The following is a 21,214-nucleotide window of genomic DNA, read 5'->3' on the forward strand; positions in this document are numbered from 1 at the left end:
ATGATCCTTCTCCAGCGGTAAAAAAACAAAGTGGTCACCGTTCAGATGTTTGGAGCTGCTTTACAAAGGTCCCCCCTGATGGTTGTAAGTGTAACTTTTGTAGTTATATTTAAGTGGAAAGCTTCTAGTGGGACTAGTACACTGCGTATCCACCGTAATATTTGTAAGGCATACAAGAATTTTTTTGAAGCTGAAAATCAAAAACACTTAGCTGAAAATGAATCAGGTGGTTTAGCTGCTGTGAAATATTTTCCAATTGCTTGTAGGAGTGCAGTAGCAAAAATGATTGTGTTGGATGAGCTGCCAATTAATTTTGTTGAAAAGGTTGGGTTTAGGAAATTTTGCAAGGCAGCTATACCTCAGTTTAATATTCCTTCTCGAAGATCAATAACAGAGATATTGTCGAGCTGTACTACCAAGAAAAAGCTACGTTAATGAGCTTTTTCAGTGAGTATAAACAGAGAGTTTGTCTAGCTATAGATATATGGACAGCGCAAACTACTAGTGTCAGCTATATGGTGGTTACTGCTCATTTCATTGATGTGAATTGGTTTTTGCATAGAAAGGTCATCAGTTTTAAGCCTATATCGAATCATAGAGGAGAGACAATTGGGAATCAATTAGTGAGTTGTTTGGATGAGTGGGGTATTCAGAAAATAATTACAGTCACGGTTGATAACGCTTCTGCAAATGATTCTGGTATTAAGCATTTAAAGGATAACGTTAACTTTTCAGAGATGAATCATGATATGATCATGAGACCATCCAAGACGACCCTTGAGTCTTGCTCAATACGAACGAAGTCAAAGATCAACTCTTCCTACCAAACTGCTATTTGGGATGCATTCTTACCTCATCTAGAGCATATCTCGAAGTTGAATCAGTCCAATCAGATTTTAGGTGAAGGAGTTATTCATTTTACAAATCAGGTGAACTCATGGCTACGCGACTTAGACCTACGAGAATTCAAAGGAGGATTCCGACCAAGCCAGAAGTACTCAAGCTATGAACAAAACTGTTCTGAAATCTTGATCCATCCTAGAACCACTGAGAATTGGAAGCACGTTAAAATCAGTTCATACTTGAAAGATATGGATATTTCAAGTCAGTGGATCTGTCCTAGTTCCATTTTCGCGTCTGAGCCAAAGATCGTGTTACACAGACCAACTCAGAATCAATTTGGACACGAAATCAACTGGAGGATCTCAATGGATCTCTTATGTTTCCAACAAGCTCAAGAACACAAGATTTGGCCAACAAACCACAGAGTTACGTCCCATTTGCCAAAGGAGGTGGATCTATTTCTTAACTTGATGAGTTTCAGGTCCAGTTGGTTTAAGAGCTTCCAGAATTATGTTTGGCAACCAGGAGTTGTTTTCTACTAAGCCCAAGATGAAGAAATGATACAGCCCATGCTGTTTCTCATCAGCAAATTGGATCAAGGAGTCAAGAGAGTTAAAAAGATCAAGGAGGTACTTAATGGGCTAATACAAGAACTTATGGCAAAAGAGAGCATGGGAAATTATTTTGGAGATGATACCTATCAAGTCCAGCCCAGTTTGAGCCTAATTCAAGTCCAAGAAAGCCCAAAATAATCACTTTATTTTGTGGTCAAAGAGAAGTGACGAAAATTGGAGTTCAACTCACCTTGGGAAGGAAACCTTGGGAAGACAAAATTCAAGAGTTGAATCTTCATTCAACTATCTATCTTTATTGTTTTTAGTTTCAAGAATAATACTTGGTTTTGTTACCAAGTTTTCTTATCTTATATAAACTCATGTAAGAGTAAAGAAATAATCAACAATCCAACTTTTTATCAAAACCTTTTCTTTTTGAGAGTGATTCTCTTCTGTTCTTTGTGAACAAAACTGATTGCTTGGTGTGATTCCAACAATCAAAACCGACTACTTGGTGTGATTCCGATAGTCAAAACCCCGATCTCCTTGGTGCGAGGCTGAGAGATCTGATCTTTTTGGTGTGAGGCTGAAAGATCAAACCGGTATATCAAGAGTCTTTCCGCAACTCTTGTGTGACCATTCATTCCACCATCCTTATTCTTGAGGCTTCGTCGTCTTTAGAATCAAGGTGTCTCTATCAACCAACTCGAAGGTGCCGAATCCTTGGGAGGATCATATCAAATCATTAGTACATGGAGGAGACTTTATGCATGTAAGGTGTGCTGCTCATATATTGAATTTGATTGTGAGAGATGGGTTGACTAGAATAAATAAGAGTGTCGTAGCAATCAGGAATGCAGTGGAGTATGTGAGATCTTCTGATAAACGATTTCAGTCATTTCATATGCGTTTAGGCTTAGACAAGAAAGATAGTAGAGGTAGTTTGCCTCTGGATTGTACAACAAGGTGGAACTCTACATATCTAATGTTGGATAGCGCTCTCAAGTATCGATCTACCTTTGATAAGCTGGGATTTGAAGATCGATCTTATGATGCTTATTTCCAAGAAGAAGATAATGGAGTGAAAACACAAGGACCGCCGACATCTGTAGATTGGGATGAATAAACTTTTAAATTGATCATCAATTATAAAAAAAATCGTAGATGGCAGATTCAAGTCAAAACCCTAATCCCACTGAAAAAAGGAAAGCAACCGATAATGATGATCCTTCTCCAGCGGTAAAAAAACAAAATGGTCACCGTTCAGATGTTTGGAGCTGCTTTACAAAGGTCCCCCCTGATGGTTGTAAGTGTAACTTTTGTAGTGTTATATTTAAGTGGAAAGCTTCTAGTGGGACTAGTACACTGCGTATCCACCGTAATATTTGTAAGGCATACAAGAATTTTTTTGAAGCTGAAAATCAAAAACACTTAGCTGAAAATGAATCAGGTGGTTTAGCTGCTGTGAAATATTTTCCAATTGCTTGTAGGAGTGCAGTAGCGAAAATGATTGTGTTGGATGAGCTGCCAATTAATTTTGTTGAAAAGGTTGGGTTTAGGAAATTTTGCAAGGCAGCTATACCTCAGTTTAATATTCCTTCTCGAAGATCAATAACAGAGATATTGTCGAGCTGTACTACCAAGAAAAAGCTACGTTAATGAGCTTTTTCAGTGAGTATAAACAGAGAGTTTGTCTAGCTATAGATATATGGACAGCGCAAACTACTAGTGTCAGCTATATGGTGGTTACTGCTCATTTCATTGATGTGAATTGGTTTTTGCATAGAAAGGTCATCAGTTTTAAGCCTATATCGAATCATAGAGGAGAGACAATTGGGAATCAATTAGTGAGTTGTTTGGATGAGTGGGGTATTCAGAAAATAATTACAGTCACGGTTGATAACGCTTCTGCAAATGATTCTGGTATTAAGCATTTAAAGGATAACGTTAACTTTTCAGAGATGAATCATGATATGATCATGAGACCATCCAAGACGACCCTTGAGTCTTGCTCAATACGAACGAAGTCAAAGATCAACTCTTCCTACCAAACTGCTATTTGGGATGCATTCTTACCTCATCTAGAGCATATCTCGAAGTTGAATCAGTCCAATCAGAGTTTAGGTGAAGGAGTTATTCATTTTACAAATCAGGTGAACTCATGGCTACGCGACTTAGACCTACGAGAATTCAAAGGAGGATTCCGACCAAGCCAGAAGTACTCAAGCTATGAACAAAACTGTTCTGAAATCTTGATCCATCCTAGAACCACTGAGAATTGGAAGCACGTTAAAATCAGTTCATACTTGAAAGATATGGATATTTCAAGTCAGTGGATCTGTCCTAGTTCCATTTTCGCGTCTGAGCCAAAGATCGTGTTACACAGACCAATTCAGAATCAATTTGGACACGAAATCAACTGGAGGATCTCAATGGATCTCTTATGTTTCCAACAAGCTCAAGAACACAAGATTTGGCCAACAAACCACAGAGTTACGTCCCATTTGCCAAAGGAGGTGGATCTATTTCTTAACTTGATGAGTTTCAGGTCCAGTTGGTTTAAGAGCTTCCAGAATTATGTTTGGCAACCAGGAGTTGTTTTCTACTAAGCCCAAGATGAAGAAATGATACAGCCCATGCTGTTTCTCATCAGCAAATTGGATCAAGGAGTCAAAGAGAGTTAAAAAGATCAAGGAGGTACTTAATGGGCTAATACAAGAACTTATGGCAAAAGAGAGCATGGGAAATTATTTTGGAGATGATACCTATCAAGTCCAGCCCAGTTTGAGCCTAATTCAAGTCCAAGAAAGCCCAAAATAATCACTTTATTTTGTGGTCAAAGAGAAGTGACGAAAATTGGAGTTCAACTCACCTTGGGAAGGAAACCTTGGGAAGACAAAATTCAAGAGTTGAATCTTCATTCAACTATCTATCTTTATTGTTTTTAGTTTCAAGAATAATACTTGGTTTTGTTACCAAGTTTTCTTATCTTATATAAACTCATGTAAGAGTAAAGAAATAATCAACAATCCAACTTTTTATCAAAACCTTTTCTTTTTGAGAGTGATTCTCTTCTGTTCTTTGTGAACAAAACTGATTGCTTGGTGTGATTCCAACAATCAAAACCGACTACTTGGTGTGATTCCGATAGTCAAAACCCCGATCTCCTTGGTGCGAGGCTGAGAGATCTGATCTTTTTGGTGTGAGGCTGAAAGATCAAACCGGTATATCAAGAGTCTTTCCGCAACTCTTGTGTGACCATTCATTCCACCATCCTTATTCTTGAGGCTTTGTCGTCTTTAGAATCAAGGTGTCTCTATCAACCAACTCGAAGGTGCCGAATCCTTGGGAGGATCATATCAAATCATTAGTACATGGAGGAGACTTTATGCATGTAAGGTGTGCTGCTCATATATTGAATTTGATTGTGAGAGATGGGTTGACTAGAATAAATAAGAGTGTCGTAGCAATCAGGAATGCAGTGGAGTATGTGAGATCTTCTGATAAACGATTTCAGTCATTTCATATGCGTTTAGGCTTAGACAAGAAAGATAGTAGAGGTAGTTTGCCTCTGGGTTGTACAACAAGGTGGAACTCTACATATCTAATGTTGGATAGCGCTCTCAAGTATCGATCTACCTTTGATAAGCTGGGATTTGAAGATCGATCTTATGATGCTTATTTCCAAGAAGAAGATAATGGAGTGAAAACACAAGGACCGCCGACATCTGTAGATTGGGATGAATAAACTTTTAAATTGATCATCAATTATAAAAAAAATCGTAGATGGCAGATTCAAGTCAAAACCCTAATCCCACTGAAAAAAGGAAAGCAACCGATAATGATGATCCTTCTCCAGCGGTAAAAAAACAAAGTGGTCACCGTTCAGATGTTTGGAGCTGCTTTACAAAGGTCCCCCCTGATGGTTGTAAGTGTAACTTTTGTAGTGTTATATTTAAGTGGAAAGCTTCTAGTGGGACTAGTACACTGCGTATCCACCGTAATATTTGTAAGGCATACAAGAATTTTTTTGAAGCTGAAAATCAAAAACACTTAGCTGAAAATGAATCAGGTGGTTTAGCTGCTGTGAAATATTTTCCAATTGCTTGTGGGAGTGCAGTAGCGAAAATGATTGTGTTGGATGAGCTGCCATTTAATTTTGTTGAAAAGGTTGGGTTTAGGAAATTTTGCAAGGCAGCTATACCTCAGTTTAATATTCCTTCTCGAAGATCAATAACTAGAGATATTGTCGAGCTGTACTACCAAGAAAAAGCTATGTTAATGAGCTTTTTCAGTGAGTATAAGCAGAGAGTTTGTCTAGCTACAGATATATGGACAGCGCAAACTACTAGTGTCAGCTATATGGTGGTTACTGCTCATTTCATTGATGTGAATTGGTTTTTGCATAGAAAGGTCATCAGTTTTAAGCCTATATCGAATCATAGAGGAGAGACAATTGGGAATCAATTAGTGAGTTGTTTGGATGAGTGGGGTATTCAGAAAATAATTTTAGTCACGGTTGATAACGCTTCTGCAAATGATTCTGGTATTAAGCATTTAAAGGATAACGTTAACTTTTCAGAGATGAATCATTAGTACACGGAGGAGACTTTATGCATGTAAGGTGTGCTGCTCATATATTGAATTTGATTGTGAGAGATGGGTTGACTAGAATAAATAAGAGTGTCGTAGCAATCAGGAATGCAGTGGAGTATGTGAGATCTTCTGATAAACGATTTCAGTCATTTCATATGCGTTTAGGCTTAGACAAGAAAGATAGTAGAGGTAGTTTGCCTCTGGATTGTACAACAAGGTGGAACTCTACATATCTAATGTTGGATAGCGCTCTCAAGTATCGATCTACCTTTGATAAGCTGGGATTTGAAGATCGACCTTATGATGCTTATTTCCAAGAAGAAGATAATGGAGTGAAAACACAAGGACCGCCGACATCTGTAGATTGGGATGATGTTACTCGATTGGTAGGTTTCTTGGAGGGTTTCTACCAATCAACTTTGGTATTTTCTGCCTATTCAAAGGTGACGTCTAATACATGTTATGATGAGATCTGCACTATTGAGGCAAACTTAACGGCTATGGAAAACAGTGAAGATGGACATGTGAGGACCATGGTAGCTCCTATGAAAGAGAAGTTTGATAAGTATTGGGATGGTCTTGAGAAGATAAACAAAATGTTGATTATTGCGAGTGTTCTAGATCCACGCTGCAAAATGGAATCTGTGACAATTTGTTTTGAGGATAAGTATGAAAAAGGAACTACAATTGCAGAAAGGTGGAAAAAAGAAGTCACAGATTTGTTAGGCAAGTTGTTTGATACCTATAGTAGCTTCCGTACTAAGAAAATGGATGAATCTTCAAGTGTGTCACAAGATAGAAGTGTGGTCGAGCCAGTGGGTTCTTGTGAGAATAGTCGTAGGTCTCGTTCGACAATGTTTACTCGCTATAGTCAGATGCAGTCACAGAAGAAAAATGATGAAGTAGTAGCCAATGAGTTGAGCATATATCTGATGGAAAATGTTGAAACATTGAAAGCTAACCTTCTTGGGCTACCCTTTGATATACTATCATGGTGGAAGAGTAATAGCATTAAGTTCCCGACATTAGCAAAAGTGGTGAGGGATGTGCTTGCATTTCCTGTTTCTAATGTTTCATCGAAATCTGTTTTTAGCACCGGAGATCGCATCTTAGACCCATATAGGAGTACATTAACTCCGTTTATGGTTGAAACGCTAATTTTATTGCAAAATTGGCTAAAAACATCATCTTATTCTTCTGATGCGTGTGTTGACATTCAGAAAATGCTAGAAGAAACTGAATTTATGGATTCTTTACACGAAGGTATGTGTTCATGATTTAGATCTTACATAAATATTTGTAGATGTCAATGTAAATTTATTTTCTGTTTTGTTTTTCAGAGATTCATAAGCAGCATGAAGAGGCCAATAACCGTGGGTGATGAGTGATGAAGAATTGAGTCGTAGACAAGATACTGCAAGTTTTTTCTGGGTTTTTTGTTTTCTGGGATTTCTTTTGCAGGTTTTTTTTTCTGGTTTTTTTTCAATAGGATTTACTTTTTAAAGTCTAAATTTTATTTAAGAACTTGGGTTTACAAAACTAAATTTTGATTCTATTTTTTGAATTATGTTTAAGTTATGTATTTTCATGCTTATTTTTTAGTTATGTATCAACTATCTAATTTTTTTAAAACATGGCATAACCGTTAAAAACCGGAACCAAACCGAAACCGAACCAAACCGTGATACATATGGTTTTTATATGGTTACATTTTTGGTAAAACCGAAAAAACCGTAAACTGAAACAACCGAACCGTAACCAAACCGAATTGCATATGGTTTCCTTATGGTTCCATTTTTATAAAAAAAAAAACCGTAAACCAAAAAAACCGAACCGAAACCAAACCGAAAAACCGAACGCCCACCCCTAGCTGCTAACATGTTCGATCGAATGGGAGCTCTGTCGAGTTGGAATTTAGAACGTACGTGCATTCACTAAAACGGTGATAACTTTTGAACCACGCCTCCGATTGGCTTTAAATCAATGATACTGGAAAGATGACTCGATTCTCTACAACTTAGATGCAGACGTAGAAAGCTGAATCCCAACGTAAAATCTTCACTCGACTCGATCAAAGACGTGGAAGGTTGGGTCGCTAGACTGCTCTCCTGCTCCCTATTTGCTTTTGATGGTTTGGACATCTCCTAAAACACCTGAAATAACTCCAATATGCAAGATGCTTGCAAAACCAATGCAAAGACTACCTAAATATGCATATTATGCAAAAGAGACTGAAAACAATGCAAAATAATGAGTTAAGAGAACAAAATGAATGAGAAATGCATGATAAAAGAGTGTTAAAATATACACATATCAACTCCCCCAAACTTATTCTTTGCTTTCCCTCAAGCAAACGATCAAGAACAAAGTATGGAAGAGAGGTTTGAAGATGGGGTCTCAGAACCTAAAACATGCTGAATAGAGTAGTTAGAATCAAGGTCCTTGTTTTTAGTTCTATGATGCATGGTGAAGGAACTCTATTTTAAAAACTTTAGACAAGCTCATCACAACCTGAAACGATTCCGAACCTTAATCTACACATGCTATCATTTCTATCATTCCCTTTAACATTCATTAACAAAGAACCATGAATCAAACTATGCAATGTCATCAAACTCATTTGGCTGCGGTGAAAGGGTAGAGACAAAAATGGTCTCCTTTGCAAGTGGTTTTAACAATGTAGAACAGGTTTCTCTCGCGAAAATGAATTGAGCGTAAGAGAAGGCTAAAGGTTGAAACCAACTGATACATACAAGAGCAGTGTCCCGTCTACCCAAAGGTCCCAAAGAAACTTAGCTCTAACTTTCTAACCCAGAAGTTGGTTCTATCTCTACCCTTCATCGATCTCTCTTTTTAAAGCCATTCTCTCATTCTTTTTACTTAGCCTTAGGAGGAGGTTACTTCATATCAATCTAGCGGATGGGAAACTTTTTTATCACTATGGTTCTCTTTCTTTTCTTCTTAGAACTCTAGACTTCTTAAGCGTTTTGCTTTCTCTTCTTACATTGCACAACCCACATCCGTTACTAGACTTGTAAAACTTGAAAACACATTCCCATCCTAAAGACTCTTTACCCTTTTTTTTTTCTCTTTTACTCTTTCTCTTTTAAGTACAAATCCAATCTCAAAACCCAAAATCGAGTTCTCACCTAGTCCTACTAGTCCACAAAATGCGAACTAAAACTACACAGAATCTTACTCTTTTCAGCTAAAACCTAACACTTTCTAACAACCCCGACTCGGAAAAGGCCTCACACTCAAGAATACAATTGGCTTGAAAGAACGGTTGATTAAGGGTGCGGGAAACTGTTCCAAAGATGGGAATCAGCTACTTGAATTAACAAGGGTGGTAAAAAGGAGAAAGATAATCCAAGTATGTATATAGTATCCATGAGTTCAACTTCAATGCATAACAGGATAATTGCAAGTCATGATTATGTTCATATAGATAGGGAATGATGTCAATTCAAAACATGCTTCAATCAAGAATAGAATGCAATTTCGAGAATTTAAAGCCTGGTTCAGTCTTACATTTCATGTTCAATCAACATGCATCAAAGAACTAATAACAAGGGCCTTGATCCTATCCTATTGAATTCAGCTTGCTAACAAGATTACAATCATCATCAACTCCTATGCTAAATGCAACAGCCCTATATGAATAACACTAGACTCAATCTTAATATGCAAATGCAAACTACATGAACACTCTTTTTTTTTTGTGAAAATTTTTGAAAAATTTTCAAATTTTTTTGGTTTTTCTATGCAAATAGATGAATGCAGACTCTAACATGATATGATGCAAAAATTTGAAATAAGAATCACAGAAAACATCATCAGATACATCATCTCAAACCCTCCCCCAAACTTAAATTACACAGTCCTTTGTGTAAGAGAAATTTGAAGAAGGATTTGAGAATCACAACAAAAACAATGCATGAATGAAATGGTATATACAAAGGAATGGTAGGAGTACCTCAGTAGTAAAAGAAGGAGTCGGTGCTCGCCCAAGGAGGAGTGTGGTACTGACGTTGTCCCTCACCTTGTTCAGGATCCGCAAGAGTGGCCTCAGCTGCTTGGTCAACTTTCTGCTCAACCGGTTGCGTGTTCTGATCAACGTTATGCTGGTCTTCGCATTGCATGTCTTCGATAAACGTTCTTCTCCATCTCATAGCCGCTAACCTCATCCCTCTTTTCCATTGGCTTCTTGCAACGAGATTTGTTTTTACTAGAGCGTTTCACTGCTCCGCTTGACTCACCGCTTTGTCGGAGCTTGTACACGATGACGACATGTAGCAGTGGTGGTCCAGGACATTGATCGAGTCGGCAGTTGAGAGAGGCGGATCGAGTCAAATTTTGCCATCGGTCGAGTCGCGTGAAGACGTAAAGATGAGAGAGGAGTGGGAGTTGCAGAGATACAGTCGAGTCGACTTTGGAGCTTCGTAGACGAGGTTAATCGAGTCGCAGTCTCTTGAGTCTGTCGAGTCAGAGCTCCTCTTTTGGTGCTTCATTCCACGTCTGTAAAACCCAACACACTGTTATTTCCATTGTTTTTTTCTGGTGCCTCTCGCAACTGCCAACTCGATTTTTTTTTCTTTTCCACTTTAGTTGTCCATACTCCCTTCTGCAGATTCCTGAAAAGAAGAAACTTAAAAAAAAAAATTAAAAACACCAGATCCTAAATTGTATTTATAGAGATACCTTTGGGACTTCCTCCCAAGTGAGCTTGTTTAAAGTCTCTGAGCTTGACTTTGCATACTCCTTATGCTTTCAGAGGTTCATAGAGAGGTGATGAGCTCCCCTCTGGTACGTCTTGTCTAGCCAGATACTTCTTAACTTTCTATCCAGGTTCAGCAACAGATGAACTACTCTTCTTCAGTATTCCAAACCTCGGCCTTGCTTTTCTTGGAAAAGAAATTTTAACTTTACCCTGGAGCTGCATGATTTGCCCACTCATCTCCTTCACCATGGTTGTTAATTCCCCCACTGCATCCGCTAGAATCTTGGTTGTTTGGAGCTCAGACAACCTGTCAAGCGCGGGAAGACTTGTCTGTTGTGGTTGGTGAAGTTTAGGAGGTAGGTCTCGACGCTTAGGGAGGGTATCGACTGCATGCGAGTTGCAGCATGGTTGAGTGACCCTTTGAGTTTTCTCTTTGGTTACCAAAATCTCTGTTTCTGCCTCATTCACACCCTCAAAGATGTCAGATACAACTTTCTGACCTTTCTCTTCAATCACGAAGGTCAGTCCATCAATAGTTGGTTTCTTCTTAGAATCCTTGATATGAAACTTCATCTTGAAGTTTTTACCCAAATTGAGATCAATCATCCCCTTCTTGACATCAATGACTGCTCCAGCTGTAGCTAAGAAAGGTCTTCCCAGGATTAGTGGATCTTTAGGCTCTTCATCCATTCCCAGCACCACAAAGTCACTAGGAATCTCAGCTTGTCCAATTTTAATGGGCAGATTCTCTAATAGACCATGAGGCAATCTAGTAGTCCTATCATCCAATATTAAGCGGAGGTTGCATGACTTGTATTCGTTGAATCCTAGCCTCTGAGCTACAGAGAGTGGCATGAGGCTTATTGAAGCACCAAGGTCACATAGGCACTTTTTGAAGGCCAATGGACCTAGAGAACAAGGCAAGGTGAAAGAACCAGGGTCCTCTAGCTTCTTTGGGTAATCATCTTATGAATAACAGCCTTGCATTCATGAATAACCCCACCTATGTCATGCACTACCTCTCATCTTCCAGAGCCTTAGCTTGAGCTCCTTTAGCTATCTCCTCCTGCTCTTTTGTCCTTTCTGTTACCAAATCAGTTAAAAACTTTCGATATTGAGGCACAAGTGCAAATGCATCAAGCAGAGGCAGCCTAAGTTCGATCTCATTCACTTGTTTTTCGAACAGAGTTTTATACTTCTTAGTAAGCTGCTTCTTAAACCTCACTGGAAATGGTAGAGGTGGCTTGTATGGTGGAGGAATGAATCTCACAGGTTTATCCTTGGGAGCAGCGGGTTCTTTAGTAGCTTCAGGATCAAATTGCTTGGCTGACTTAATTGGATCCTTAAGCACCTCGACAGGATCTTGTATCTGAACTTCATCTTGAAGAAAATTCTCCCCATCTAAACTCTCAGTGTCCTCAGTGAGCCGCATCTACAGCTTGGGTGGTTATGGCATGCATAGTAGCATAGTCCTTGGGGTTTTGAACTGCTTTTCCAGGTAGTTGGCCAGTTGTTGGGGTAGAAGTAGAAAAAGTCTTGCCTTCCATATACTTCATCTTGGAGTTAAGAGCTTCAAACTTGACATTCAAATCATTGTAAGAACATTCCATCCGCTGACTGAGTTCAGCAAACTTCTTAGCGGTATCCAGAGAACCACTAGCTTGACCTTGAAGAAGTTGTTGTAGCATGTGCTTCATTTCTTGATCTGGAGCTTGAGTAGGTTGAACTTGTTGAGGTGAAAATCCTGGTGGTGGTCCGGAAGGAGCGTGATAACCTTTCTGGAACTGTTGCTTAGGCACAAATCCTTGATTGTAAGGAACAAAAGGCTTTTGCGGACCTTGTTGTTGTTGCTGAGGAGGGTACACCTGATCTTGTGGATTTGCAACATTGGTGCTCCGGTAAGACAAATTGGGGTTCGTCTTGTAGGGGTTATAACCCTTGTTGTGTCCACCTTGATTCAGGACGTAGTTGATTGCTTCAGACTGCTCACCCTTCCCATCCTGAACTTGAAAAGGGTCATCCTCAGATACGAAATGGACAGTTTGCTGCTGACTTAGCAAGAGGCGGTCAAGCTTCTCATTGACATTCTTAAGGTCTCTCTTATACTTCTCCTCAGACCCAGTGTCACCTCTAACTGTGTGGTCATAGTCTTCATTGTAGTTGCAGTCAGATTGGGCGGGATTCTCAACCAGTTGCCATCCTTCATCAACGTCTTTGTTCAGGAAGTTACCATTAGAAGTGGTGTCAAGCAGCATGCGAATTTTTGGAAGTACACCACAGTATAGAGTGCTTAGCAGTGAACTGATGTTCATATATTTTACCTTGTTTTCCCTTAGTTTATTCACAACTTTTGCATCTTTTGCTATCCATTTAGGCCATTATTGTGTAGCTTTAGGACTAATCATGCATTAGAGTATAGTTGCATTGCATTTGCATCTTTTCATGCATAAACAGGTGATTTTGGAGCTGAAGGAGCATGGAAGCAATGCTGAGGAGAAGTGAAGCAATCCTGAGGAGAAAACAAGAGAGTTAAGGTTGTAGAATCAAGGTCCGGAGTCCAACTCGACCGCACCACTCGACCACCACTCGACCGTGTGCTGAGAAGGACTCGACCGAGTGGAAAATGCACGAGAGAAGCCAGCTCGACCAGCCACTCGACCGAGCACTGGTCGAGTTGACCGAGCCGTTGACTGCTTTGACTTTTTGTATTTTTAGGGCTTCCACCTCATCTCCTATAAAAAGCCCTTGTACCTGCAGCCACTAGAGAGTCCAGCTTTTTAGAGAGTCTAAAACCTAGTTTTTACCTTTTTTAGATATTATTCTTTTTGCACTTTTCTTTTATTTTAGATTTTGTACTTGTTTGAGAGAGAAAGACTAGATTCTTATATTTTGTTTGTTTCATAACTTTCAAAGTATTAAGATTTCGAGTTTTATTCCTTCATCAATATTGTAGATCTCTGTTTCATCTTTCCAATGATTCAAGTTTCATTATTTTCTGGGTTTTTGACATATTTCACCATGTGTTCTTGTGAGTAGTTTGCTTAGGACCTTGAGGATGGGTTAGGCTGGGTTGATCTTGTGGTTTGTTTGATTTGGTCAAGCTTGATTGTTGTAGATCTCTTCTAGGCTAGATGATCTTAATGCTGATCCTATATCTGAGAAAAGAGGGTTTGATTTCAAGCATCTTAGCATCACACCAATGTCTAAGGAGCATTGATAAGGCTAGATCTAGAGCTTACCATTAGGCTTGCTAAGAGATTAGGAGTCTTGTTTGGTTTGAGATGTATTGCTTAATGCTTGCTTGTGTAGATTCTTTACTTTGTGAGAACAAGTCTAGAATTGCATAGGTTTGATTGTTTCTTGCCATGAGAGTGGATTAAACATGTCTTAGAATAGTATGTCTAGAGATTAGCTCAATGTTTGCTTGAGATTTGTTGACCAAGTTAGATAACCACAATGATTAGCTCAGCCCATGAATCCCTCCTCAAGGCCTTCTTTGTTTATTGAAATCCTAGTCTAAATATCATTGCTTGCTTGTTGTTTGATAGTTTTAGCATTGCTCTGTTTTTCTTGTGTTGCTCTGTTTTCACGTTTAAGTCTAGCTCGACCACGTACTCGACCTACACTCGGTCGAGTGCTGCTCGAGTTCATCCCCAGAACTTGTGTTTTTGATTTGTGATTGTCTTGTTTCATTCCTGTTTCACTTCCATTGCATTCACGTAGTTTCCTATTCATTACTTGTCTTGCATTAGTTCATTAGCATAGTGTCTATCTCTGTTCTAGTTTCATTATAGCTTTAATTTGTCTGTTCTGTTTGCATTTAGTATCTTGTTCTAGTTGTTTTTACTTTCTGCATTTCTTATCTCATTTTAGGATTGTTAGTGACAAACAATCTTTACAATTGGCTTGACTTAGACTCATATGCACATCTTAATTGTTCACAATCACTCAGATAGGATTGACACCTCTTATACTGCAACTGCATAAGGGGAATTGAAACACCCTAACTTCTATTCATTCCATACATCATCATTCCATACATCATTCATTCATACACCACAAAGAAAAGTCAGTTTCAATTTGGCGCTGTTGCCCATTTGAGTGTGTTTTTGTGACAATTAGGATCAAAAGAAGTCTAAGATTAAGTTCGTTTATCCACTTGTTCACTACTGATCTCGTTTCTTCTACTGCTTGTCTGTGATTGAGTTTCAGGTACCAGCTCGACCACCACTCGACCGAGCTGTGATCGAGCACTTGATCGAGCCAGAAGCCGGATCCAAATAGCCATTACTTCCCAGTCGACTCGACCACCCACTCGAGCCTGCGCTCGACCGAGTACCTGTTCGAGTCAGTAATGATGTACCACAACAGTATGTTCAATTACATACCCATGCAACATCAACCAGTATACCAGGCTGAATTGTATCCCTCTCCATGGTTCCAGACCTCACAAGCTCAAGAACCTGACTTAAGAGCTATGATGCAACAATTGTTGCTTGGGCAAGCCACTAAGCAGATTGCGGAAGCAAGGCAGTTTGCTGAGCTGCACCAAACGTTGAATTCTTATTCTACTGGACTGAATAACCAGTTGGAGAGACTGAGCTCTTCTATCACGAACATGGAGAGTTGCATGACTTCTACTTCCTCTCCTACACCAAACCAACTTCAACACCCAAGGGAATGCACTGCCAAGGCCATTCATCTCAATGAGGCAGTTGTCACTGAGGACAGTGATGTTAACACTAGGGAGGATTGGTCATTTCTTGAAGCTCAAAGTGAAGATTGTGCAAAACAAGCTGAAGTTGACAAAGAACTCGACCCCCCACTCGAACACACACACGATCGAGTGACTGATCGAGTTTCCAGTCGAGTTGATGTCCCAGAAGCTGTTAAGCCTGCTAAGTACATTCCTCCTGCTTATAAACCACCTTTACCATTCCCAGGACGTTTCAAAGCACAAAAGCTGAAAGAACTCAGAGAAATTATTGAGAAAAGGGAAAAGTTGGCTTTGCAACAAGAGAAGGAGTTAGCTTTACAACAAGGGGAAGTCATTGAGAAGGAAGAAGTCATGGCTTTGAAGGAAGAGGTTGTGATTGAAAAGAAGGAAGTGAGGGCCATTCAACAGGAGGTTGTCATTGAAGAGAAGGAAGAGGAGAGAGGACCAGCTTTGGAACAATATGCCCCATATCCTCTCTACAAAGGCATGTTACTTGACATATCCAAGCAGAAAGCTCAGAATCAAAACAGGAGAGATCAAGAAGAGATTGGGACAACTATTGTACCAACAAAACTTGAAGATCCAGGTCCATTCAATCTACCTTGCTCCATCAGCTACCTTCACTTCAACAAATGCTTGTGTGATCTTGGAGCATCTTTTAGTGTCATGCCCTACTCTATAGCAGAAAAGCTTGGACACACTGAATTCAAGCCAAGCAATCTCTACATAAGTCTAGCTGATGGTTCACACAAAGATGTAGTTGGTAAATTGGAGAGCCTCCTAGTCAAGATAGGCAAGGCAAGAATTCCCACTGATTTCATCATAATAAAGATGGATAAGGAGGTAGAGGATCTAATCTTGCTTGGGAGACCATTCCTTGCCACAGCAGGAGCAATCATTGATGTTAAGGAGGGGCTGATAAGGTTGAACATATCTGAAGGTTTGACCATGAACTTTGATATTACAAATCCATCTAACCTACCAACCATTGGAGGTCAACCATTTTAAGATTGAAGATAAGGATGATTTTGGGGTTTTGAGAGAAGAAGAGACTTCAACAGCTAAGGTCACATCTCATGAGGAATCAGTTCAACATCTTAAGGGTTCAGTTCAAGAGCTGACTGATCTGGTGAAGGATCTTCAAGTTAAGCTCAACAAGAGGTCTTTGAAGAAGGCAAGACCAAGACTCAAGTTTAAGAAGAAGCAAAGCTCAAATGTTAAGGAAGTAGTGATCAAGAAGGAACACCAAGGTTACCAAGTAGAACCAGGGGGATTTCATCACCTCCTTGGTATCTAAACAAAGCCTAAGAAGGCAATCAAAAGTCAAGCTTAGTGACTCTAAACAAGCTCACTAGGGAGGAAGTCCCTAAGGTATCCATGTACATATTGTTTAAGGTTTTTGGTATTTTGATTTTTGTTTTGGTATTTTCATGATCAGGGAAGCAAGGGAGGCCAGATAGAAGAGGAAAAGAAGACTCATGGTCCAGCTCGACCCCCCACTCGAGCACGTACTCGACCGAGTCCCGGTCGATTCCCATCGTCGAGCTGCCCCAATCTCCACCTCCAAGTCACCAACAAGAACTACTCCTATGACAGCATGCAGATGGATGTGGACAACTACTTCCACAATCCCTAAGGTACCACTATCACCTTCACTTGTAGATATCATAGCATTTGACATTGTGTTTTGTTTTTTGTTTTTCATCTTGAATCCTCAATCAGATTTCTTTCACACAGGGACTGTGTGATTTAAGCTTGGGGGAGGATTTGAGATAGCATTTGACATTGTGTTTTGTGATTCTTATTTCAAATTTTTAGCATAATCATGTTAATACTTGCATAGCATCTAAGGCATAGAAAAACCCTAAAAATTTGAAAATTTTTGCAAAAATCTTTATAAAAAAGAGAGTGTTCATGTAGTTTGCACTGCACATTAGGATCTTGTTTAGCATGTTTCATGTAGGATTGTATAGTACTTGCATTAGGGATCTATGATGAGTATTCCCTTATTAGCTTGTTTATTCACTAGACTAGGATCAATGCCCAAGTTAATAGTACTTTGATGCTAGTTGAGTGGTTAGAATAAGATTGAACCAAGCCTTGAATTCCTACATTGCATTTGGTCTAAATTGAAGCATGTTGAGATTTGAAACCATTTCCTATTTATAAGAACCTAATATTGACTTTCAATTATCAATGTGTGCAATGCTTTAAACTCATGGATACCACATACATATTTGGATCATCTTTTTCCTTTTTACCACTCTTGTTGATCCAAGTAGCTGATTTCCTCATTAAGAATCAGTTCCCATACCCCTAAACCAAACCTTCTTTCAAGCCATGTTTATTCTTGTGTATGTGAGGCTTATTTTTGGGATTGAGCTTGGTAGAAAGTGTTAGGTTTGAACTGACAAGAGTAAAGCCTTGTGTAGTTCTAGTTTGCATTTTTCAAACTAGATAGGACTAGGTGGTTCACTTGTTGGGTTTGGGACTTGGCTATTATGAAAAGAAAAGAGGAAAAAGAGAAAGAAAAGGTTAGAGTCTTTAGGAGGGAAATGTGTTTAAGAAAATTTAAAGTCTAGTGAAAGAATGGGAGGAATAAGGTTGTTTAAAGATGGTTCTAGTTAAAGAAAAGAAAGAAAGAAAAGAGAAGTCTAGCAAAATGCTTATATGTCCTAAGAATAAGAATAAAAGAGAACCATAGCCAATAAGTAAGAATCTCCCATTCCACTAGAAAGATCAAATAAGAAACCTCTCCTAAGACTTTAAAACCAAAAGAGAAAAGGGTGAAAAAGAAGAAAAGAAGTTAAAGGGTAGCACTAGGATCAATTGGGTTTAGATTGATAGGATAAACACTTTGGGTGCCTTTGGGTAGACAAGGTTTTGTTCTTGTATGTGTCTAAGTGTTCTTACCTTTAGCATTCTTCTAAAGCTCAATTCATTTTTTATGAGAGAACCTTGATATTGATAAGCCCTACTCTAAAAAGAGACCATCATTGTCTCTAAACCTTTTACTGCCAAGCCAAATGAGTTTAAGCATTGCATAGAATTGATTCATGTTCTTGATTAATGAATGTTAAAGGAAATGGTTGATTTGAATGCATGTGGATGTCTAAGGCTCAAATCAGTGAAGGTTGTGATATGCTTGTCTAAAGTCTTTAAGTATAGCTCATTCAACTTGCATCATAGTACTAGTAACTTGGACATTGATTCTAGATAGTCTATTTGCAAGCTTTAGGAGCTGAGATCCCACTTTCAAACCTCACCTACCTTTTTTTGTCTTGATTATTTGCTTGAGGGCAAGCAAAGACTAAGTTTGGGGGTGTTGATGTTCATATATTTTACCTTGTTTTCCCTTAGTTTATTCACAACTTTTGCATATTTTGCTATCCATTTAGGCCATTATTGTGTAGCTTTAGGACTAATCATGCATTAGAGTATAGTTGCATTGCATTTGCATCTTTTCATGCATAAACAGGTGATTTTGGAGCTGAAGGAGCATGGAAGCAATGCTGAGGAGAAGTGAAGCAATCCTGAGGAGAAAACAAGAGAGTTAAGGTTGTAGAATCAAGGTCCGGAGTCCAACTCGACCGCACCACTCGACCACCACTCGACCGTGTGCTGAGAAGGACTCGACCGAGTGGAGAATGCACGAGAGAAGCCAGCTCGACCAGCCACTCGACCGAGCACTGGTCGAGTTGACCGAGCCGTTGACTGCTTTGACTTTTTGTATTTTGAGGGCTTCCACCTCATCTCCTATAAAAAGCCCTTGTACCTGCAGCCACTAGAGAGTCCAGCTTTTTAGAGAGTCTAAAACCTAGTTTTTACCTTTTTTAGATATTATTCCTTTTGCACTTTTCTTTTATTTTAGATTTTGTACTTGTTTGAGAGAGAAAGACTAGATTCTTATATTTTGTTTGTTTCATAACTTTCAAAGTATTAAGATTTCGAGTTTTATTCCTTCATCAATATTGTAGATCTCTGTTTCATCTTTCCAATGATGCAAGTTTCATTATTTTCTGGGTTTTTTGACATATTTCACCATGTGTTCTTGTGAGTAGTTTGCTTAGGACCTTAAGGATGTGTTAGGCTGGGTTGATCTTGTGGTTTGTTTGATTTGGTCAAGCTTGATTGTTGTAGATCTCTTCTAGGCTAGATGATCTTAATGCTGATCCTATATCTGAGAAGGTAGGGTTTGATTTCAAGCATCTTAGCATCACACCAATGTCTAAGGAGCATAGATAAGGCTAGATCTAGAGCTTACCATTAGGCTTGCTAAGAGATTAGGAGTCTTGTTTGGTTTGAGATGTATTGCTTAATGCTTGCTTGTGTAGATTCTGTACTTTGTGAGAACAAGTCTAGAATTGCATAGGTTTGATTGTTTCTTGCCATGAGAGTGGATTAAACATGTTTTAGAATAGTATGTCTAGAGATCAGCTCAATGTTTGCTTGAGATTTGTTGACCAAGTTAGATAACCACAATGATTAGCTCAGCCCATGAATCCCTCCTCAAGGCCTTCTTTGTTTATTGAAATCCTAGTCTAAATATCATTGCTTGCCTGTTGTTTGATAGTTTTAGCATTGCTCTGTTTTTCTTGTGTTGCTCTGTTTTCACGTTTAAGTCTAGCTCGACCACGTACTCGACCTACACTCGGTCGAGTGCTGCTCGAGTTCATCCCCAGAACTTGTGTTTTTGATTTGTGATTGTCTTGTTTCATTCCTGTTTCACTTCCATTGCATTCACGTAGTTTCCTATTCATTACTTGTCTTGCATTAGTTCATTAGCATAGTGTCTATCTCTGTTCTAGTTTCATTATAGCTTTAATTTGTCTGTTCTGTTTGCATTTAGTATCTTGTTCTAGTTGTTTTTACTTTCTGCATTTCTTATCTCATTTTAGGATTGTTAGTGACAAACAATCTTTACAATTGGCTTGACTTAGACTCATATGCACATCTTAATTGTTCACAATCACTCAGATAGGATTGACACCTCTTATACTGCAACTGCATAAGGGGAATTGAAACACCCTGACTTCTATTCATTCCATACATCATCATTCCATACATCATTCATTCATACACCACAAAGAAAAGTCAGTTTCATGAACCGTTGCTGAAACCATGGTGTGGACACTGGCTGTGGTAACCCTTGAAACGCTCACAGGCTTCACAGAATGATTCTGAGCTATTCTGAATAAAGCTAGAAATGTCATTCCTGAGATGTGTTGTTCTGGAGTTGGAGAAGAACTTGGCCAAGAATGCTTTCTTGTAACCATCCCAAGTGGTGATTGATCCCTTGGGAAAGTTTTTCTCCCATTGATGAGCTTTGTCTCCCATGGAAAATGGGAAGAGGCGCAACTTGTAACCATCCTCACTCACGCCGTTGATCTTGGTGAGACTGCACAGACGGTCGAACTCGTCCAAATGGTCTAGTGGATCCTCCATAGGCAACCCATGAAATTTGTTCCCTGGATCATGGAGATCAGACTGCCTTTGGTTTCGAAGTTGTTATTCTGCACGGCGGGAGGGACGATTCCAGCACACTGAATATGAGTGTTTGGTGCATCCCTAGCACCAATGTTTTGCGGTCTCGGATTTGGTTCATTCTGTTGTTCCATAGTGACTGGTGCGGGATGATCAGTGAGATGACGAGCTTGTCGTGGTCTTTGTAACCGATTGATGTCGTCGATAGTAGGAAGGAGATTCTGATGCCCGTTTGATCTGGAGTGCATGCAACGTTCCAATCAACAGGTACCTGAGATGCAAAATAAACAAGCAGCCAAC

The 21,214-nt window shown here is 39.2% G+C and overlaps 1 non-coding gene across 1 annotated transcript; it reads left to right on the forward strand.

Annotated features, from left to right (window-relative positions):
• The first annotated feature begins 20,546 nt into the window (after positions 1-20,546).
• On the forward strand, positions 20,547-20,652 carry LOC147929637 (small nucleolar RNA R71). The gene has a single exon (XR_015579029.1). It is a non-coding gene; the product is annotated as a small nucleolar RNA R71 (small nucleolar RNA).
• The last annotated feature ends 562 nt before the right edge of the window (positions 20,653-21,214 follow it).

The sequence above is a fragment of the Camelina sativa genome, chromosome 13, assembly GCF_030686135.1.
Source record: "Camelina sativa cultivar CO46 ecotype springtype chromosome 13, ASM3068613v1".
NCBI lineage: Eukaryota > Viridiplantae > Streptophyta > Magnoliopsida > Brassicales > Brassicaceae > Camelina > Camelina sativa.